A 24,180-nucleotide genomic window follows, 5' to 3' on the forward strand; every position below is an offset into this window, starting at 1 on the left:
TGTTTAGAAAGTCAATTTTCCATGGAAAAAGGTTACTATTGTTGACATGTATAGCAGCAGTCCTCAACTACCTAATGGTGAAATGAACGAATGGTTCAATATAAAAATTTACAGCTGGAAAGATAATTCCAGATTGACTATCATAATGTAAGGGTTTATAATGTAAAGTAGCAGCATTCAAAAGAACAAATAATTCTGAAGGCAAGCTGAATACGTAATTCCAATTTCTAAAAGTTTTTTCAGTTTCGTACCAATATAGACGACTGTTATCGAAAAAATTTTTCAGAAGTCGAACAATGAAAGTTGATAGAGTTGGTCAGTTTAATTTCCACGTGAATCGAATGTGTAATAGATGTCCTGATACCAATCGAATACTAACGATATCGCTTTAACGATACTTGAAAAGGAGTTCTAGCTCTTCTAATAAAGTAAAACGCAGATACACACGAATTAATGAAATCTCGTTCTACATCGTTTGATTTCCAAAGGAATTTCTTATCTTCTTAGGAAACAGTGTTTTATACGTAGTAACGATACCATCGATGAACGTATGTGTAAATTTCACGAGCTGAGTCGCGTATCTTGCACGATCGTATTCTTCGAAACTTTATGGCTCCCCATAACGATTCTCCCGTCTGTGAAACTACGTATTGTCTTGCTTCGTTACCGGCGAAGTTAAACGTGGTGTCGAAGTGATATTTCACGGATTTGATAAATAAGAGAAATGGAACGAAATCGATTGCGTTCGAAAGAAATTGCACCATCTGAGTTTAATTTATCCACGTCGCAGAAGCGCTGAAACCTCGTTATTTCACAAACATTTCCAACGATTTCATCACGCCTTCGTGATTTCGTGACTGGTAATATATTCCTTTCGATTCCCTGTTTGTAGAATTTTACGAAGATCTCTGCAGCTTCAGCGCGATGTTCCATGTCCCATGAATCAGACTAGATTTACGCCTGAACTTCGTGAACGAGTTTGAAGCGAATACAACGTGTGACGAGTTTCGTGCCATGCGTTAAAAGAGTCCAACTTAGTTTTCAAACAGTCAGTGAAACGTAAAGCAACCCTGGCCATGGTATAAAAGGATATACAGGGTGTTAAAGCTGTGGACGATATTTATAGGATTTTATATATTACATGTCAAACGTGAAGGTAATGAAAAAACGCTTATATAGAAAAATATTATTCGAGGCTTATTTTTTAATATACATAGTTGGTTAACGAATTATTTTCGAAATAAATATTTATCCAGGATAGTTATTCGAAAATCATTTTAAATTCACCGATAGCTGCATAGATCGATGAATCAGCTGATGAAACTTTCTCTTCATTCTATTCACATCTCGCGTTTCTCATTTTGAGTCAAATAGTAATTAAATATATAACAATGGAAATTCTATCGTCGTTTATTTTCTCAGGAACAAGGGACGTAAAGTTCGAGTAAAATAAAGAGAAAAAGCCGTAATTCATAAATTTTTACCGCAAAATTAAATTGTTTATTAATTGAAAAATAAGCTGTAAATCTTTTTGTGTATGAATATTTTGACCTGTTGAATGATACACTATAAATGTCGCCCACTTTTCCTCATCATCTTGTTACAAGTATCGTGTTAAAGATGTAGTCCTCAAAGTGTTTTTTTAATCGTCTACAATCCCAGATGAAAGGAGAACTATCGTATTACGTTCTCTTAGAGCAATTGAAAAATAACTCTCATACTTGCGATCGAAACATTCAATCTGCTAGTTTCAGACCCGTTAATGGCACCAGTACCATGCCCTCGACATTCGGAATATGGTAGGGTGAAATTGAATTGCGGTTTTGGAATTTCTCGATCGCAAAGAGAAATGATCGTGATAGAAGGAGTATACCTTGTGTCAGACTCTATCAGTTGAAGTAAATTTACGGAAAACAGAATGCCACGGAAATGTGTCAAGTTTGACATAATCCAATCACATAGACTATTAGAAATATTATAATTATTAAAAATGTAACTCCCTCCGATAATGCACTAGTAAAATCATCTTGTTCCGGTATGCAAGCGATACACAATTTTATAAACTATACTATTATCATTATACTCTTCTTTGCATAAGTAAAATATACAAAATTTGGCAAATATCGACAGGCATTTAGAAATCGCCCTACTACTATAGCTCGCACACGGAATTAAAAGGATTGTCATTGCATTCATAGTTGCAGTAGTATTTGCAATAATTGATATTAATGACGTTATGCGAATATTATCCGCCTTGTCGCTGAAAGTGATTATTCGAAATTGCTTCGGACTGAAATGCCGTGAATTCGTTGCGACAGAGAGTAACAGGTGTCATGTTGTAAATATAACGCAGCGGGACGCGACTAAATGTAATTTTTTAATAACGACAATCCTGGTCGTACTCGCGACGAGCGAAATGGCGATTGCGATGCGCAGATTTAACGTTGTAAAAATACGTCTGTCATATACATATTCTATGGTGTGCCACGATCAACGGACTGAAACCGATTGCCGATGAAGTATGGCCGAAAAATGGACAATGTATGTATAACTACGTTTCAACGATCTATTCTAATGGGCCACGCAAATTCATTCACGTTCAAATTCGACCAGTCGTGCGAAAAACGCGATTTTATTCTTTTATTCTTAAAGGCGATAATCTGGTTTCATGTATAGAATCAATACACAATAAAAGCAGCTGATATTACGATATTGATTTATCCTTTTCACGAGTGTTGGAATCTCTGTACCTGTTATAGGAAATTTGCCCAGTTTGATATTATACACGGATATACGATACAGAAAAATTAATAAACTAACTCGATAGTATTTCAATCTTATGTGTATTGAATGATAAATTTGTTTTTTAGCCGATCTGGAACGAATACCTGAATCACGCTCTAAAACCAATTATATTCATACTAACATACTCCACTGTAATTCTGTTTTAGAATAGTAAAAACTTTGGTCGAATATGAGAGATGTGCTTATTTTGGAGGTTCTCTGTGTACAAACATTAGAACACTTTCCAGAAACTAATGGACAAATACCTTAGAACGAGCTAGCTTATTTCTTAGAACGAGCTAATCCGAGTGATAACAACGGTATTAAAATATATCGATTAATTTCAAGTATATTCTACGAGTTAAATAATGACGTTGATTCCTGCTCATACAATTGTTACGTTTCTGTTTTTATTCGTTTTAACAAGACAATGGACAATGCGTTGGAATAAATATTTTTATATTTAATATGAAGGGAAGACATTTCTAACGAAAAAAGATGTATAATTTCAAATAAGATAATCGTATCGACGCAACGTGTATGTATAATGGTAATAACTATATTAAGATAAACCACAAATGAAATATCTTCAAGAGTGTTCTTACGCACCAGCGTATGGGAACATTTTAATCAATAATATACATATGTATGTAGAAACCAATACCTATATAGAAGCTCCAATACATTCATAGCGTTCTGTACTGCAGATGATATTGCAATGGAAACCGAATGGTGGCCCATTAATTTCGGGGTAACCAGAAATTGGTATTCGGAAAGTCCAAGCTATGGTTTAGGTTCCATTAATTATTTACTAGTCGGAACTTGTGAGTTTGAAGCGTGCTCTTTTAGAAAAAAGTTCCTGATGTATTGTCGATGTCGTGTTTACGGATGAACTAGCATTAAGTATCGATAGATGAACATACTATTTCCACGTTTGCAATGCGGAGATATTCCACAGCTTGTGTAACTTTAATTAATGTCTCAGCTTCGATTAAACTTTAAAGCGTTTTGAATGGAATATTCACGCAAGTTCGCAAATGTTGTGTCGAATTATAATGATTTGTAGAACCATGCACAGTGTCGCGAGACGTCGTCCTAACGAAGAAGATGAACGATACATCGCCGCGTCGAAGGAAATGGGGGACTGTTAAGAGGTAACCATTACAGGGAAGATCCGATCCGAAATTCACTTTACGTATATTTATCGACCATATTCTCTGTTATATTCTTTTATGAGCTATGGGATCGTTTAACTTCTCCCTAACGATCGTCCCTGTGTCACAGAAATTGCATCGGTGGATCGTTTCCTTGGTGTGTAAAAGCTGAAAATTTTCTGATATGAAAGAGATATTCTCAATACACGTTCGTAATACGTTGGTAATAGGCTCGTAGATAAAATACTACGATACATTCAAGCTATTTGAGGCGAGTAAATGCACGATACACTATAGAAACATAATGGCGCTGGTTTCGTAGTTTTTCAAGGCAGGCTGTTTTCTTTGGTCTATAATTTATGGAATGTTCGCGCGAAGCTTCACAAAGCGGGACTCTAAGGCAAAGTTCGCGTGGCTAAAGGGTTTTCTAAAATGTAAATACCGCTTCCTGGAAGTAGAAGAACATGCGAAACCACTTAGTACACGAGGTAATCTTTTGGGTATAAATTATTAATCCTTAAATGCATAGTGTCATCATTTGATAATACAACTTTTTTCTTAACATAGCAAACATATGCGAGGCATTGTGAACAGAGATAGACTAAAATATATTTCTTCTGAATGTAAGTTTATGAATAAAATTATTATACTACGCATAGTTCGATCCAAGTAACATAAAAATACTGTCAAATTAGTTTATTTCATTTGTACGTTTGATCATCCTATTGTCTTCGTCTCTTGTTACAGTCAAATGTTTTAAAAATTGTGTTATGCAATCAACGAGATAAATAACTGACTATATCTTCGCGATAATCGACCTGCAATTTGCTTATACCTTTCAGACACGTTATAGCCATCTTTGATAACAAAGTACTTTCCCAAGTAAAAAATTAAAAAAAATAAATGGCGTGAATTCGATAATTTTTCTATGATTTTGTGGTTTGATTATATCTAAGGAGAAGAATCAGGGTTTGACAAATCTATTGCGACCATTTCTCTAACTCTTTAGCTACAGAAGTGTTCCACTTCGCATTCTTCCTTCTGGTAACGCGAAAACTCATCACGACGGATATCTTGAGGTACGAAGTTAACGAGAAACTTTATCCACTTTGTGACAATCTCCAGAATATAACTTTTTCAATTAGGTACAGAATTTGAACTTTCAAATCGAAATTTCCGTTCATTAGTTCGTGTACAAATGAACCGAACGGAAAGGAACAAGTGCCGTGCTGATGTTGAAGTTCAGCGTCCTACGAAAGTAATTCGTGAAAGTTGCGAACTGCCGAAGAAGTCGAAAAAGTTCTTAAAGGTTCGTGGATAATCTTAATTTAGTTCTAAAGCGCAAAAAACATTTGGATGCGATTAAAATTTCCGCGTGAATATAAAGGGTGATCGTTAGGAATTGATTTCTGCACGATGTCATAACGAAATTGAGAGAACATATAGAACCAAACCGAGCAAATACACCATTGAAATTGGCAAGCACCTGTCGCGTCGATATCGCGACACGCTTTTATAGGCTTTCCCCTTTCATTAGCTTCCCAAATTGCAATATTCGCGAGATTGGAATCAAATTAGTGTAGTATCGGAAAAAAAGGATAAGATTAGGATAATTTAGATTTGTAAACTTCTCCTAATACTATTTATTAAGATAAATGAAAATAACAGAGATTAATTGGACAGAGAACGATAAATGTTCAACTTGAACTAAAACACAAAAGTCTTATTCCACTCAAATCACTCTCGCAACTCTATAACTCTAACAACTCGATCTCTCTACAACGCTAGCAACTCTACAACTCTCGTCTTCGGCATCTGCATTCGCACGCTCTCGCTTCTCAACTCATACTGTACGCCTTTTGCATTCGTTCTCGCTAGCGTCTCAACTAACTCTACCCTTAGCGTCTCTTTGTCTTTTCTCGTCCCATCGAACACGTGTCCCGAAACCCCGTGGCCAGGGTCACGCAGACTCTTTCCACAAAACTGTCCACTCGAAAGGACAGACGACACATTGATGTACTCGACGGCGCCACGGTTCTCGCCACTTTGTATACGGTTCGGCCGATATCTTGGGCCTTTTGCCCACGATACTACATTAGAATTATATCTTCGACGATTATTAGAACGAGCGAAAATTTCTACGGATAGTGATCACAGAATTTGTCAATCAGCTGATAAACGTATTGAGCTAACATGATTTGCAACGGAAACCTTCCGTTTCCATATCAATTTCAAATCTATTTGGCTATGATCGCGCATCCCTCGATTGCCGCATTTTTATGGAAAACTCTGCCTCTTAAATGTACACAGGCGGGTCGAACGATGAACGGACTGTTCCATTATTCTTTCTAATAAAAAATTATTATTTTACTTTTGGAATGGACCATCGAATTCATTTATGAATAAAATTTGTGACCATGATTCTTTGTACACTTTAGAAAATTGTATGTTGACTTCCAACGTATTAAGTAGCACTCAAGTTTTGTTAATAGAATGTTCTCCTCTCGTGTCGTATTCTGGAGGGTGGTTTCATCCCTTGAACTCCAGTTATCGCGACTAACAAGAATGTGCAATTATAAATGTGACTGTTTTTCAAGCCCACAAAGTGCACCCTCGAGTTTCATCCAAGTTTTGTTATTGGGATCGAATGCAAATTTCGAATCTGTCAGATTTTTCTCTGTAAATCAGCTAAAATATCCGAAGCTATTCTCTCTAGTAACTTGTAATAACTAACCCTTACTCGAATCTCTGCCCTGGGCAATGTTCACTCCATCGATCAGCAACTTCAGTTACCGCTCATCCTCACTAAAATCTTTCCATGGCTCAATGCCTCGTGGGTGCACTTCCAGCTCCAACTGTTTTCTTGGACAGTGTCCACTAGCTACATCGATGGCGGAGAATAATCTGTCTCTCTAATCAGTCTCTCTGTAGACGCTGCCGTGTAAACTTGCAATTATTTCCTTGACAAATCACCTTCTGTGGACGACGTCCATTTCCTGGTTATTTAGTGGTTACTTTCACCAAAATTGTCGACCACTTGATCACTGCGAAACTTTCCGGGGGATTCTTAGTAGTTTCACCTACTTTCACAGACAGTGTCTATCCAAGATTGGTAAAATAAACAGACTATCGGGACCTTCTTTGGAAAGTAGAACGATTTTCGCTATCAGAGATGCAGATTCTATCAAGCAAAAGGGAGACACTCCGGAGAAAAGAAATTGACGCTAAAACATGTTCTAATAAACAAGTTCTAATAAAATATCAAAAAAAAAAAAAAATAACAAACAAAGCAATAAAAAACAAAACTGACACGAAATTCGAAGAATAAGAATAGATCAAGAATATCACCGAATAAAATACGAAAAAAAAGGTAGAAGAAAAGCCTGGATGAGAGCACTAAACTGAAGTTTTACTGATAAAGAAACAGGAACACCAAAGAGAGTAGTTCAATCAATAAAAAATAGCCTAACGATGCCAAAGATCAGTAATAAAAAAAGGTATACGAAGGGAGAGACGGAATTGCAGCACGTCTGTACTACCATTCGCGGTATGATAGCCCTGATATAGCGAAAACTTTTTACCTTGTTTTCGATTTAATCAAATTTTCAATCCCACTGAAAACTTTTAATTTCAGTTCATCCCTTAACTCGCACTACTTCGAGATTTTCTCGTTGATGGCTGTATACAGTCAAAGGCGGGGAAAAGCTAACCATTGGCAAAGGTTTATTTTTCGACAGAAAATATCTCGTTGAGACTATTCTTTTTAATCATTGCAACGCCGAGATTTCCAACGTCATTTTCTGGTAATAAATCCAGCTGATATCAACTACTGGAAGCACCGACGTGCACTAACACGTTCGTGATATTCATTTCAAAATAACGCGCGTGTGTTTTATTTTCCCTGAGCATATCATACTTTTTCATAACATCGTCGAACATTCGTCTGTTTACCGACGGAAGCAGGAAAACGAGGAAAAAATACGTAGACGAAAAGAAAAAATCTGTTTTAATAACGAACTATGAATACCTACGCAAAATTTTACGAACATGACATCATGAACGACCTATATCTTTATTTGTTGTTGAATAAAAATTAACGCTGCTGTAAACACGGTTATCATGAGATCTACAACTTCACGATCTTATTAAATATACTTCTTTTACGATATAATCGCAAAAACATTTACCGGGATTATGTATTATAATGAATATTGTGTAAATAAGGAAATTGAAATGTATCGAACAGAAATTAAAGATATTGAAATATAAGAGTCATGTACCGTAATGAATATTTTATTAAAATACGTTCAAATGTATCAAACAGAAATTAAAAATGCCGGAGGATAAGAATTATTTATTACGAGTATTTCATTTTACAAAATTGAAGCGTTTCAAACAATAATTAAATATGGGTGGAGAAGAAACATTTATAAGAGTTAGGTTTGGGTTAGATTTCTCTTACTTATCTCCCTGTCTGTCTGTCTCTCCCTCTCTTTTTCTTGGGTTTATCTTAGGGGTGCTTTAATTTGTCAATACAGAACCTTCCTTCTACATCTATCTTCTTCCCAATTAGCAATTTCATATTTCAGGTAAATAATTTCACGTCCGCGAAAGAATAGAGTTACTAAACTAACGAATTACATTACTGTCTCGGCAAAGGCGTTAAATTCTGTCGATTCATCGTCTACGAGGTACAAGCGGCTGAATGACAGCTACTTTATCGAGGGAATTGCGTTATAATGTTGTCGGCGACCGGCAAAGAGCTTTAATCCATTGATTGTCATTCGAGTAACTGAATTCGGAAACAAGCTCGTGGTAATTAAAAAGAATGTATCGCTAATGTATTTAAGATTCGATAAAAAAGAAATTTCATTTATCCTCGCCGATAAGGATAAAGGTAAATATCAAAAAGGGAACGCGTTTCAGACGACAAACTCGATTTTGATCGACTGGTCATTGAAACTTCCTGTCACGTTCTTGTTACTAGAGTTGACGTTTCGCCGTTTTAGTGCTTTCGTCCTATTATTTTATGTTACTAATTAGATCTTCTGGAAATGGCAATTATTGATATGAAAAGCGACCAGTTGACCGTCGTATTTGATTTTCTCATTAACGAGGTATTTATCGATCATGTAACAAATATCTCTTAGCCATATCGCTTTGACACAGCTGCTGATCTGTCCTTTGCACCGTGTGTAGGATTTAGTGCAATTAGCATAATGCTTTATACGTCTCTATATAGGATCGATTTGCATTTCGTGGTACGATACCACCAGAAACGCATGTTTCGTACGTACAATTATTTTTAATTATTTTTATCAACGACAGGAAACAATCTACACATTTTGAAATTTCGTTGAAACCACAATGAAACACATTTACACCGATTGTATCGGTGAAATGTTAAAAGAATTTGTAAATGTACGTAGAAGTTTGAAAATATTTATTGCAAGCATACGCTTCATAAACATGCTCGAAGTATACGATTAGTTATCGAATCATGATAATAGTGTTTCATTACATCTCATTACCTCATTAATTAATTATTCAACAAGTTTCGTATAACATACGATAAAAGACTTTCTCCCCTATCTACGAAGAGAATTTCTCGATGAGCCTCTACTACGTAATGCTCGTTCTTTTGGATGGCGCGACTGTTCCACAGAAAAATTATACGGTTCCGTTGGAAACCGACGAAAGCAGCTGACGCGCCAGGCAGAGAGCAGAGGGAATGAAATATCACGGAGATGAACCTTGATTCTTCTGCTTAGTGGAAAGGTTATCGATCGAGAGCAGGATCAGAGGTCTTCGTCTCACGATTAATTACTCCACGAAAATATGTCAAAAGGAAAGGCGGGTCTTTAGAAGTTGGTCAAAAGTCAGGGCAATCGTATAGAAAGTATTGAATTATTATTTCCTTTGAAACGTATGTAAAAATATGTAGAGATAAAATGTTATGATAAAAATCTTATTAATTTTACTATTAAATTTGTTTTTATTTAATTTCAATATTCGATTTAGATTTTACGGGTGTTTCAGGGCGTATTATTAATTTCACAACTTGTTTAATTTTCTTACGCTAATTAATATCGATTAAATGTCCGTCTTTCTCGCCCTTTCGTAATTGTAATTTTAATCTAGATTCGCGATAAGTTGTTTTCGACGAGGTAAATTCGCGAAATAGTTTTCTTTGAAACTCCATAGTTATCCTCAGTGTTGACCCAATATTAATCTTATTCGCTTCGTGCCACGGTAATTAGCCTTCGCGTCTGGTTGCTCGTTTTGAGGATCGGGACACAGTTTCTCATTTTTAACGGGCACTTTGCGCGGTCAAGTCACGCGCGCCATTTCTTCTAGACGTGACCGATTCTTCACCAGACTTCTACTTCCATCTTTCTGGTGCCATCATGGCCAATGTGTTTCTTATTCTTCTCCAAAGACTTTCCACGTCGTCGTCATGAATTCCACGTTCGATCGATACTCGAGATCTCACGCTATTTTTCTTCCGTGCACCTCTCCAAATATCAGACACCTGACCACCGTTCGAAGAAACATGAACATCTCCATTCTGCGATTTCGATGCGAAATGTCAGTCAGTCAGAGCAATTTCGCTGGCCAGAAACACAAAACCAATTTGTTTAAATTTCCCACATTGTTTATTCGAAAATTAAACCACCTATTGCTTAATGTTCGTATCGGATATCAGTTGCCTGCATTATTCAACCAGTTTAACGTTACAATGCGCTTGTTAGTTCACGTTTGTAACAACTGTGGTCACATTTGCATACGATACGAGATTCCTCCCGGAAACTCTGGTTTTGGATCATTAAAGTTAACTCGATGCATACACAGCAGATAGAATGTTCCTTTGCCTTCAAACGAAATCAGACTTTCAATTCGTTTCATATAACAGTTTGTTGCGATATGAAGCTCTTTGCTTTCGTCGAAACGGAAGTAGATGAGATACGTTCAAGTCAGACACGTACAGTTAATGAAGTTTAATTGAATTACAGTATTGTCGTACATACTTAACACATCTTTGACCGGTCACGAGTTAACTCGTGTTTTCATGGCCAAATTGTGCACCATTACACGCAGATGATTGTTACACTGTTTATCATACGAAAAAGAAATATTAAAAGTTGAAATAAAAATATATAAAATTTATTAAAGTTTATTTATATTGTTTTACTTTCACATCCAATTACGAAATAATAACCGATGACATGAGATAAATTCTCAGTAAAATTTCCGGTCAACAATGTGTTAAATTTTATTTATTATATATCCTTGCAGTGCAATAGATTATTTACCTAATTATTGTAATTACACGTCTACTCTTTTGTGTAAACAAGCCGTATTTTCTAGTCGCTTATTTATTAGATCGATTAATCCCACAAAACAAAAAATAGACAAAACTGATGAAATTATGTAAAATAAGCGTCGATCAAAAAGTGCTTCGGCACTAAAATCTCAACAATTTCAAAAACTCCAGCTAACCATTGCGGCCTAATTCAACGATGTTTCAGCGATACCTATTTCCACTATCTGTTCGTTTATTTCTGTCCGAAATTGTAGTCGGTCGAAGAATATGGAACATTCGATAGAACTCAACTTATGGTCAAGAGCTACCAGGCTACGAACTGGTGCTTTAATTCTCAAATACAAGAAAAGGGATGGAATAATTCATAAGGGGGTTGCCGTTTCCTCAGCGTTTTGTGCGTCCGGAGTTTCCACGCGGAATAGGTCCTTTTCAAGCGGATTATTCCACAAGCTACCAAGCTAATGCAGCTTCCAAGCAGCTCGTACCTTCGTCTAGCAGTTCCTGGTACGCCTGGCCTGTAATCCGCCACTTGGGAAATATTGATCCGCCATCGAACATAAAAGGGACAAAAAGAAAAACGTGGAGAGAAGATCACAGATTTTCCTGCGGCGCGACGAAGAGATCCAAGTTGTCTTCCGCTAGACTCAACCAACCAATTTCTGCTGGCTCGACGAACGCGATTAAGGAAAATTAATTATCTCTGGTCGACCATATGAAACATTTGTTTATCCTCGTCGAGTTAAGCTTTCGTGGACTTTGATAATTAATTAGCGACATCCTCGAAGACATTACAGTCGATTAATCGGGATAATTGAGTAACCCGGCTTTCCTCGTATCATTATCTACCATTTTGGAATCCTTTCTATTCCACACAACTGGTATCTGCCTCAGCTCTACTTCAATTTCCTTGCTCTCGTCTCGACTTATCGTCCCGAATTTCCGTCTACGCTTGCCAATTTCCGTGTGTCTTCTGATTCAAGATGATCTTACGATCCTTTGCTTCGTATTAATTAAATTGGCCACGATAAGCGGGACAGCGTACGTGATATAAAGTTTTCATAAGTATTTTGACATTTTCAATAGGAAACTTGTATGTCCATATTGTACGCGCTACATGAAACATTTTGAAATTTCATTTCATTAGCACTGTAACATGACATGATTATTTTTCTTCTTTTTTGACAATTTGGAAGGATTAATTTAATAGACCAAGTGTAAAAAGATTTCGAAGAAATTGCAATTAGTCGAAAGAAGAAGAAAATAGCAAAGATCTTTCGATGTCTGTTACTTGATTCCATTGATCAACCAATTTCGATAAAATGTTCAACATATCTGTAACTGAACAACGTCATCGTCCTACGTACATGAACTATGAACTTTCGCGCATTTAGAGGAAATTTAAAAATGCAAAATTGCGCAAAATATACATACATATATATGTAAACTCCCTAGAGTTCATGTAGGATAGGGATTCTTTTCGTTTTACGGGTAGCACGACAGGCTGTGTTTCATGGACAGAACGATCTTCCTTTGTTTTACGGACGGCCATTTAAAGAAACACGTTCTTCCCAAACGAACGGACAGAGAGTTACATTAGAGACAGATAAGGTTACAGAATAGTTATTTAAGATTTTAAAGACTGAAGGAGAAATATTGGTAGCTAAGGACGTTGAAAATCGATTCTCGATTTTCAGGTAAACATTGTATCAAAGACTTGTTATTTCCCGTGTAGATAATTATCGTTATTTATTGTTATAGACGCATATTAATTGTTTATTTTTGTATTTTTAATTACTTCATAATAAAAAAACTCGATTTTCAGACTTCAGAATCGATCCCTGAATTATCCAATTATTGAACCTTATAAATCGACTTTCCCTACGCCATGTTGCTGAAAGTTAACCTACGCGTCGTCATGAACGAGAACGCAAAACAGTAGAAGATAGAGAAGATATAGAATCTATCAGAAGACCAGAAGACGAAATATGCTGTATTTTCCCCCCGGAATATCAAGAAGAAAAGTACCATCAACAATTATTCAGTTTACCAATAGTGAAGAAGGTCGCAAACAGTCTAACCAAGGTAGGCCAATGTAGAAATATTAAACTCACAATAGATGACGAGACAGCAACATTGTATATCAATACGGATTCAAGCTTCGCATTCCGAGACATTGTCTTAGAGGAAGCAGAAATAACTCGCACAAGAAAAACAAAGACGGAAATTGACATGGTAAAACTTCTAGAGACTCTCCGAAAATGAGATAAGAGGGAAATAGAGGAAATAAACTTCAATATAGAACAATTTGAAGGAACTCGAAAAGCCACAGACTGGATATCGGAGCATGAAGAGGAATGCAAAAGATACAAAATAAAAGGTAATGAGGAAAAAGTCAAAGGTTTAAGAAAGTATCTAGGAAAAACAGCAGAAAGAAAGCAGTACCAAAGGAATCTGCTGAAAGCTGAAGGACACAACTGGGAAGATTGGAGGAAGCATTTCTCAAAACTTTTAATCCTTTGAGTGCTGTGGGCCCATATAGGTGTCTGGTGAAAGCTATCAGTAAGGACTAAGGATATATATACTCGTTTTCTGTAAGTGACTGGCATGGACTAACGACACATGTATGGGTTTCTCAATTGTTCCAAACACCTACGTAGAAGTAATACTACTACATTTGTGTGAAATAAATATAAATGCATTCCTTACGGCATTAAACAAATGCCAATAGTGTCTCCTTATTGTTGAAGTGATCACCACTTGTAAGAAAACTCTACATATGGTTTTGTTAGTTTTCTCAAGCACTGAGATTTTCACATACAATTAAATTATTAACTTGTGTTCTATTTACTAAATTTAGTTTTCTAGTTTGTTACCCAAATTCTAGTTAATTGTAAATTTCAATGTTTATAAGAAATAATTAAAAATAATTAAAAAATTTCTTCAATCATTTAATATCGCGCAAAAGAATTGCTATAACTTATAACGATTTGTGCTTTGAATAGTCAATCAACAGAGTTCAATCTACCGAAAAATTATTTCGTCCATAGCGATCGTCAGCGCTAGATACGCGCTGTAAGTACGGACGGCATAGGCCGCGAGTATTCAGCACTCAAAGGTTAAGAGTAAAGGTTGGTCGGTAATACGATATGCTTACAATTTTATATACCTTTCAGGTTCGTTCATAGAATATACAATAGAGAAAGAACGACTAATATTGGAAGTAAAAGAAGTAAAAAGAAGAATGCCTGAAGATGTGAGGGTGCACCTGATTGTCATTGGATTACCTATCGAAATCCAAGATAAAATCGAAAGAGAAAGTATACAGTCAACAAATAACCTAATGGGAATTTTGGGACAATATGAAGATTGGAGAAACTGATTCCATAAAAATTATCCGTGCAGATCGATACCCAGTAATGACATCCAAAGAAATTCGAGTATGCGAGAAAGAAGAACATTAAATTAATTTTCACCTCGACAGACTGTCCATCCTCCAATGGACTAAACGAGAGGGTAAGTCAGACATTAGTAAACAGCATCAGATGTAAGATCAATTCGAAAAAAAAGAGAAACTGGACAAAAATTGCAGAAGAAAGCGTAGAAGAGTACAATAACACCAGACACAGTGTAACGGGATTTGCCCCAAATCATTTACTGTATGGAAAAATGATTGAAATCGTCCCTAAGGGAATAATGGAGAATAAGATAAACCTAAAAAGAGACAGAGGAGAAGCATTCAAAAACTCAACAAGAAATTTCGAACTCAACAAACAAAAATACGATAAAAAAAGAAGAGAACACGAATTTAAAATTGGTGATATAGGCTTCACCCACAACGGAAACAAAATGAATAGAAATAAGCTGGAAGAAATTAGGAAAGGACCTCTCAAAATTCTAAGAAGGATTTCAAACTTCATATATGAAGTGGATAACGGTAATCGGAGATCTGATGGGAATTTCTTCCACTCAAGTAAGCTGATCCCTTATAGAGAAGATAATTAACGATGTAATTATCAACACGAGGAGGGGAGATGTAAACTCCCTAGAGTTCATGTAGGATAGAGATTCTTTCTGTTTTAGGGGTAGCACGACAGGCTGTGTTTCACGGATAGAACGATCTTCCTTTGTTTTACGGACGACCATTTGAAGAAGCACGTTTTTCCCAAACGGACGGACAGAGAGTTACATTAGAGACAGGCAAGGTTACAGAATAGTTATTTAAGATTTTAAAGACTGAAGATTTAAGATTTAAAGATTGAAGAAGAAATATCGGTAGCTGAGGACGTTGAAAATCGATTCTCGATTTTCAGGTATACATTCTACCAAAGACTTGTTATTTCCCGTGTTGATAATTATCGTTATTTATTGTTATAGACGCATATTAATTGTTGTTTATTTTTGTATTTTTAATTATTTCATAATAAAAAAAACTCGATTTTCAGACTTCAGAATCGATCCCGGAACTATCCAATTATTGAACGTTATATATATAATAATATAAAAAATAGTTAAAATATTCAAAGTACTATGATTTCTCTAATACTTGTTAGGTAAAACAATTTTCTACCGAGGTTCTTCTCTCTTAATTGCATTCTCGAAAATATGAATTTATATAAAAATCCGTTGTCTAGTCTAACTGATATAATATGTGTTGTTTAAATTTTACTACAGGCCCAGATAAAAAAGACGTAAAAAGTGACCTTTACTTCCTATTTCGAAATTCCAACCGTATTGCTATTTCTTCAAATTATCTTTACACGTCATCCAGTAATCTAATCTTTCTAACTTCCCCAAAAAGATGAAGTCGCTTGGCTGGATTTTAATAAAGTTATTATGTTTCAAGGAACGTGTGCTGATATTTGATCGTCATCAAGGAAGCCGTGCTTTGCTGTAATATTAATGAATCAGCGTATATTTATACTTGGGTAGATATTAAATGAAGATAATATATAGGATAAAGTGGAAGATAATATTTCAACAGATATCACAGAAATATAGTAGAAATATAGTACGATGATTATGATAATATGGACATGATACAATGGCTGAATGGATTTAATATGATTCTTTTAATTAATCGTGACGCTAGGTTTATCTCTGCATCGAATAATCAATTGGAACGTGGATATAAGGGTAAGAAAATTAAAATGGTGCGAGACAAGCGGTATGTAACTTTATAAAATTAAATCTGCTAAGGAAAATGTGCAATTTAACAGATAAAATAATTTATAATACACGCAACATGTTTATAAAATTTTTTTTATGAGACGTATTCAGATACAATACTTTCGTAAGCCCCTGTTTATTTGACAAGGTCTACAGCGTATTCACCGTTCTACTCTTTTCGCTAGATGCTGAGGGTACTCGATAATCGAGTGACTTTCGTGACTTCGAGTGATTTCACTCAACGTCCAACGAACAGCTCGAAGCCGAATACCAGGAATAGTAAGAAAGTATTTACCAATCATTTTAAAATCCTGGATAAATCACGTACATTTGTTAAAGATAAACAAAAGAACAGAATTAAATATTCCAGAGCTACAAGAGGCTCCGCCCTTTTTTTTCTTAACAAGCTCTTTACTATTCGTCATGAGAATTTAACAGCAACAATTTGTGTCTCGCGTGACTTACAAAATTTTAATAATAAGATCCAACTGTATAAGAGAGCTCTGGAATAATTTATTTCGGGTTTATTTGCATCTTATTTAAAGGGACAAAGTCCAAAGAGGGACTGATACTCTCTTTTTTTCCAGTTTCTTCTACACAGAAAGGAGGAGCAAGCTTACCCTTCGTACAATAAATAGAAGGAGCTACATACGTTTTTAATCGCGAAGATCGCGGTAAACTTACGAAATTTGGAAACGTCAAGGGTATCGTAAGGTTTCTGTGAATCCTTTTTATGGATTCCCGTGAGTCTCGATTTACTGCCGCTTTTCGTATTTCTTGTGCGTATTAAAGGACCTTGCACGACGCAATCTCAGCGGAAAATCTTAGCAATAAAACGTCCAGCTGTTAACCACAACTGGCATTGAAAAATTTGGAAATGTCGTAAAAGTCCAGATTGTCGAAGTAACACGTGCACGTTGTTCAAGTAACATCGTAAAAAACAATTTAGAGGAGACAATTATTATAATAGAATTTCTCGAATAATTAGTATGACGTGTGCCATGTGAATAAATAGTCGTGTTTGATGTGGTATTATTAGTTTCCAATCAAATTTAACTGTTCTTTTGGCAATCTACGTAAGAGATTCAAAGCAAACAAATCCATCGACTGTAAGTATTTATTAAACATTTCTAAACTCAAAATAAAAGAGGGAGAGAGAGAGAGAGAGAAAGAGAGAGACAGTAATGACTCGCCACTTTTTATTTTGCTAATCTAAAATAAATTTATTCAGCAGTTTACCAAGGCCCACCTTTACCTAGTTTGATGCAAATGAGAAACGGTAAGTGTTAGCAACACCATTTCCAAGAAACTTGAGGTACTATGTCAAACTTAGTTGACACGAGAAGCAACCACTGTACGCTTAACTGACGGTCACGGAATACATTACTTCTTGATACAATCTTCCTGCTTGATTTCCCTTTACCTTTGATTTTCTCCTACCTCTGGAAACCACTTTGGTATTTAATATTAACACAGTTCTTTAGATGGAACAACTAGCTCTCTCGATAAACTTAAATATAAATAGAGAACTTTGTTACGAATTTAATTTTAGAACAATTAGTGGAATGTTTGTCAATCTGCATTCAAAGTGAATAAAATTCGCGTTATGGAATTATTCCTTTCATAAATAAGCGAGTGGCTGCCGATTCAGATAAATTGAAAAATTAGTTGCGAAGAAGTAGAAAATGTTTTTTTATTCCCGTAGTTTTCTTACGCCAGGCGAATTAAAATTAACAGAGTTTTCTTATCATGCAGATTTCTGCATGTTCATCTAATAAACTGGAAATTTGCCGCAAGCGGCAAGCCACGCCGATTCGCCGAAACTCTTATCGAACAAAATAACTAGAAACTTCTTCCCTCGCTCTACTTTCCATACATGTGCTAGTTTCTCTATACATATTCGTTTTTCCATTTTTGTTGCAAACGCTTCTTCGCTTCGATGATCATAGGTTGATAAATCAAAGGCTTTATTCGAGCTTATTCCAGTCGAATTTTTTCCTTAGTTTTAATCAAAATTCCCTTCCATCCGTATTAATTTTGTCACGTATAAGCAGCTGAGTTTAATTTCGCTCTTCGTGCACGAACTACAATTCGTGAAATACAATTTATATGACCATCAACTCGACGGTCCACATTTACACGAATTTTTTCGACCGTATTTTAAATGCCATGAAATATCGGACCTAGTCAGAATATAATTTCTATCAAATTATTCGCGTACATTGCAATATTATTCGCTGTATTTCTTTGCACACTATACGTAGTATCGGGTAAAATGCGATGGTCCATGAAAGTGTTCGGAGAATTATCAAACCACTTGTACGTGTGTCGTATAAAACATTTCGAAACTTTATTAGCATTGTAATGAGACTGTAATATTTGCAAAATTTTAAATGAGTATGAAATCTACTCGCAATCGTTTTGAGGGGTAGTTTCATGCATATGAATTTTCTGTTTGAAGAAACAAAGGATGATGTCTAATATAACGAAAAACGACTGTTCAAATACGTCGGTGCCTTTTATGAAGCTCGTAATCCCTTGCTCGTAAACATTTTCAGATTTCTGTCAAATTTTCCCAATATAATCGCCAGTCTTTCTTTTGATATAGGGTTAATCAAGTTTTAACATGTTTCGCGCAACACACATACTATATTGAGGAAACTCGTTAATGGATAATTTACAGAAGAATATTGTCTCTAAAGCGCGATGCAAAGAAAAGACAGTGGTTCGACGATAATTCAATACGAATTACTCGTGAAAATGGATGCACGTTGCAAATGACCACGTTGTTAATTTAAAACGACGTTAACAGCATCGTGATCACACATTGTCGGACCCAAGGCATTAATGTTTAAAATTAGAAAACCACTTGCAAGTCTGGCTATATATTCGCGTGTTAGAACACTCTGGCCGAGCAAAAAATGTTTGCCTATGAATTATTCGCCACTTCTTCTGCTGCACGTATTTGCGTACATATGTGTTGCGCTCTATTTTTTTACCCCGCACGACAAAATCTTTTTCGTATGGTTCATGAAAAATCACACTTCTTGTGAACTCATAATTGGCAGATTTCTCGGTCAAGTTGATCCACAAACACATATTTCTTAAAGATACGTATACAACAATTAAATGTAAACGGAGATTTGTTTCATCTTCAGAACACCATAAATCATCTTAATCTCAAAATTATCATAAATATTGGAAAGAATACTCTACTTTGGTTATATCACATATTTTTCAATATTTGTCTGCATTTTTGTATCTTTAAATTTTTCACAAGTTCGATGATTCGTCATAAACGAAATATTTAATTGTCAGATCCTTTTGTATCCTTCGATTATCAAATTATTTTCAATATTCCGCACTACTTTTTATTCTATATATTAATTATCGTCAAATCTAAAAGTCTATCTAAAAATCTATCGTCGAGAATTATCTCGTAGTTTTTATTTCGGACCGATTTTCCGTTAAAAATTATTAAAGTAACTCCTCTGTAAGCTGAAAATGTGCTTGCAATTATTTCTAATGATATTAGAATTTTACGAACGCTTTCGTGTTTGGTCATCTTGTAAAATAAAGTCGAACGGACTTAACTCGATGTGTCCTGTTTATCGGTAACTCGATTCGTCAGAGATTTCGTAAATAATACCTTTTACTCTGCCTTCCTCTTTCCACCACTGTAGGACTTTGGCCTTCGTAGATCCGCTCCGCTTAAATTCGCCGCGTTTCACACGCGTTCAGTTCTGGCAATCCTACAATGCACACTTATGTGCTATTCACTCGTTACGTTGTCGCAACCCGGTGCTTCGTCGTTTCACGTTCCTTAGACCTTCAAGTCGACGAGATACTCTTCTTTGGCATTCAAACAAGAATCTATGGAACCAGAATATAAGAAATTAAAATGAAAATCAGCCGGCCGTAAAGAAATTCAGATTTCCATGAAAAAATTCGAATTTGTTTCTTTATTTACCACTGTGATAAAATGGTGGAGATTAGAAGGAAATCACTTAGCCGAAACATAAAATATGAAATGTCAAAGCTTGTTAATCTACGTATTACTTTTCTAACGTTTCTATCTATTATCGTGATTGCTATCGTACGTCTAATACTTTTTATTATTATTACAGGTAATTATTACTACAGGTAACTTTTTCAAATAGGGTGTTTAGAGTAGGTCGTAATCATTTATTGTTACAAGGAGAAAATCCACCGATGGATTCACTCCGAGATATCAATTCGTCGAAATCGACAGCGCGCCGTAAACTGAAGCGGAACTGGGATTCGTCGAGGATCCACGCTCCCTCGACGCAGTCGCAAAACACGATGCATCGTTTTGTCTACTCTTTCTCCTCTTTCGACGCCTGACATTGGCTGAAGGGCGCGCCTCCTCGAACCACCCGTTTTTTTTTCAAATCGTAATCAAAAACACACCTATTCGATCTAGGAAGAATGTTCACGTTAATCTATTTCTCTGTTCGACCTTTTTCTACCATATACTACAATCAAACACCCAATATTCCAATTGTATTTTTGTCAAATCAACAAATTCGGTAAGCAGATTCCGTACGATGAATTTCCTTGTATACTGAATGATGTAATTTAATCGGAGTTAATTAGAAATTCACGATAGACAGTCACGTTGAATTGTGGATAAATCATAACTGAAATATCTAATTATACAATCGGTTTAATTACATTATCATGGATGCAACATTCGTGCAAATGATACAATGAATTAGGAGTACACATAAACCGCGCGAGGATAAATATTCCGCGCCAATTTGGAATCGCTGAAGAGAGCTCGCGTTCATAAGTGGCAATGATTTCCCGTAGGAATGCATCTGTTGCATTTGGTCGTTCTGGATTAAATCAATACGACGCAACAGTAGCCAAACAGAGGCGTTATTTATTTTGCATCCTCCACCGTATTTTTCTTTCAGCATCGTCACCGATGGTCACTCCGGCGGATTAGCCACGCCAGGAATTTCTAGAATCGACCAGATTACGACTACGCAGCGCCGCGTTCCTTGTTGCGTTTGCGAATCCACTTGGAATTCAATTAGAATTCCTATGGTAAGTGACAACAACCAACAGATACACATCGAACCGTGACGCATACAGTTGTAGAATTTCAAGTTCCTCGTGCCGAAACGATTGGTAACCGTGTTCAGAAGAAAGAAAAGCACGCTAATTCTTCAGTCTGCAAGATTCGATAGTTACGATCGCCAGTTGTACACTGTTATACCGTGAATTGTGTACGAACGCGCGACGAAGATTTCAAGCATTTTGTGCTGAAATAATTGCTAATCGTACTGCACGAAGAAAAAAGAAATACGCAAATTTTTTGATATTTGAGTTTCGATAGTTGTGGATGGCAAAACGTTTGTAGATTCAATAACACGTGGCAAGGATTTCAAGTTTCTCCTGTCAAAACGATTGACGACCGAACGACGACGACGACGACAAAACGAAGGAAGGAAACAAAATTCCGGCTCTGAGTTTCGTTAGTCGCGAAACGTTCGTAGATTCGTTAACATGTGACGAAGGTTTTTAGTTTCTCGCGTAGAAATAATTGGCAAATGTGCCAAAAACATAAAACTTTGCTAATTTTTTAGTTTTCGAATTTCGTTGGTCGCGATCTTGGGACGTTCGTGAACGATTCATTAATATGTAACGAGGATTTCAAGTCTGCCACGTCGAAACGAGTAACACGAAAAAATAAAATTCCGCTAATCTCTTAATCTTCGAGTTTCGTTGGTCGCGATCGCAATTCGTTCGTACACGACTCGTATTGTGGATCGATGGTGAGATAGGAAATTGCGTTAATTTATATATTTGGTTAATTTATGCTTTCGTTGGAAATTTCGTAGCCTTTGCTCGCGATTAATCGACGAATTACTCTAATATGCTTCGCTTCTAAATTACTGTAAAAATTGCGCCGCATATACCAATGTAATTTCGGTCTATCGGGAGTGTCGATCAATTTTCCAGCGTGAATATAATTCTGCAAGTGTCGAATCATCTACCACGCAGAAATGGATCCTGTCGGTATACAGCTGCTACTGGAGGTCCGTTTGATCGATTACGATAAAAAGACGGACTTTTAATAAAATTATAGAGCCAGGAACAGGATCCATTGAAAGGAGAAGATCTTCGTTCAACAAGCTTCGAGGTAAGCAGAGATATTGACTCGCCGTTGTAACAATTAATCCTATTAATTCTCGATTTGCTCGATGGTTCCTTTTCCTCACTGATACTTGCGATTTGTCCTTTGTATCGTGTTCACAATCGTTTCGTTAAAGTCCTGATAAATTTCAGTGTATTTAAATTCAACTTTCAACCCTTCAATTCCAAACGAAATATAAACAGAAGCTTCGTGGTTTTTATATATTCAACTCGTTTGATAGATATTTATTTTATCCTTTTTATCTCGGTTTAAAACGTTGATGTTTTTGTCGTCGGATTAACTAGATCAATTGACAGTGATACGTATGTTCACAGATTCGTGTTTCGTCATTTCCTGTTTGCTATCTATTTTTCCTTTTTTGTGTTCCATTCATTTTCTTTTCCAATTATATCGTCTCTACTAAACAAGCAAACAGAAAGGGAGAGGTAGAGAGAGAGAGAGATAATTTTGTGGTATTTTTGGAACAGCATCTTCTTCAGGTTATCCGAAATTTTACCACCCTTCCTTCTGTCACCAAGTTATGATTGACCCTGTTCCATCCAAACGAATAAAATGGGCGCCCCGCAATCACTGTCATCTTCATAACCCACATGCTTCAGCTACAAAAGGATAGTGGGTGGTCCAGATTTGCCGCTTATCTACCAATCGTTATGCCATCCTGTCTGGTTTGGTTAAGTAGGAAGCAAATAGGGATACCCTAAGCGGGTTTGGCGTTTCGTTGAAATCGCTATAAAGGTATACACGGTACAGTCTGGTCTCCGTGCCAACGCAAAAGGAAAATACAGCATGAAAGGAAAATACATTGGTCGATGAATGTCCCGAGGGAAGAGGAATAAGACCCGTCGACGCAAAATCTTAATGGATTTCGTGTCTATCTCAAAGAAAGCTTCTAATAATCGAATATACTAAATACCACTAACATTATGAGATATCTGAACGTGTTTCAGTGTTTATAAAAAAAGAAAACATTTGATACTTTATTTTATGTGCTCAGCAGTTCTAAAGTATATAGACTTTATAAGTATATAGACTAGGTATATAGACTAAGTATATAGACTAGTATATAGATATAAAATGTATTTTAATCAAAGAGTTATTTAAATGAACCTGCAAGCTTTTTATTCTTTATAATTGCCATAACTGCGTATAATAGAATATTACGATACAATTACATTGACATTTAGAAACCAATATGGAATAATTAATATAAATTATTAATAATTATATATAATGATTAATGGAATTATTAATTGCATATCTGCTACTATTTTGTAATTACGTATCTTCAGATTTTCCAATTTGCAATATAAATTAAATTCAAGAGCAAACTGGGTATATCCAAGCTTAATTTTCCCCTCCGTTTAAATTTTTTAAATATTTGAAAAATTTCTAATTATCGATATCTCGTTTACACTGTACAATTCATTATACTATACGCCCATGAAATGAAAGGTTTGAAGTTTTCCCAATAGAAATAAATGTTTGAGGAAGTATAATTGTATGAAACGTTAAGGATCGAGGATCTAAAGAGATCATTTAAATGTATAATTATTTATTGATTCTAC

The 24,180-nt window shown here is 35.8% G+C and overlaps 2 protein-coding genes and 3 long non-coding RNA genes across 6 annotated transcripts in view; 3 read left to right on the forward strand and 2 right to left on the reverse strand.

Moving 5' to 3' along the window:
* Window positions 1–24,180, reverse strand: part of LOC126927110 (uncharacterized) — a 332,444-nt gene that overhangs the window by 255,143 nt on the left and 53,121 nt on the right. The gene's annotated exons all lie outside the window — the stretch shown is intronic.
* LOC126927117 (6-phosphofructo-2-kinase/fructose-2,6-bisphosphatase-like) overlaps window positions 1–24,180 on the reverse strand; it is a 179,804-nt gene that overhangs the window by 5,095 nt on the left and 150,529 nt on the right. The gene's annotated exons all lie outside the window — the stretch shown is intronic.
* On the forward strand, window positions 3,846–4,751 carry LOC126927154 (uncharacterized). Its single transcript, XR_007715225.1, has 2 exons — window positions 3,846–4,426; window positions 4,506–4,751. It is a non-coding gene; the product is annotated as an uncharacterized LOC126927154 (long non-coding RNA).
* LOC126927125 (uncharacterized) lies at window positions 12,694–17,827 on the forward strand. Its single transcript, XR_007715179.1, has 6 exons — window positions 12,694–12,956; window positions 13,085–13,639; window positions 14,436–14,775; window positions 14,852–15,268; window positions 15,343–15,572; window positions 16,106–17,827. It is a non-coding gene; the product is annotated as an uncharacterized LOC126927125 (long non-coding RNA).
* On the forward strand, window positions 20,210–23,943 carry LOC126927140 (uncharacterized). Its single transcript, XR_007715209.1, has 2 exons — window positions 20,210–21,501; window positions 22,420–23,943. It is a non-coding gene; the product is annotated as an uncharacterized LOC126927140 (long non-coding RNA).

The sequence above is a fragment of the Bombus affinis genome, unplaced genomic scaffold (assembly GCF_024516045.1).
Source record: "Bombus affinis isolate iyBomAffi1 unplaced genomic scaffold, iyBomAffi1.2 ctg00000075.1, whole genome shotgun sequence".
NCBI classification, from domain to species: domain Eukaryota; kingdom Metazoa; phylum Arthropoda; class Insecta; order Hymenoptera; family Apidae; genus Bombus; species Bombus affinis.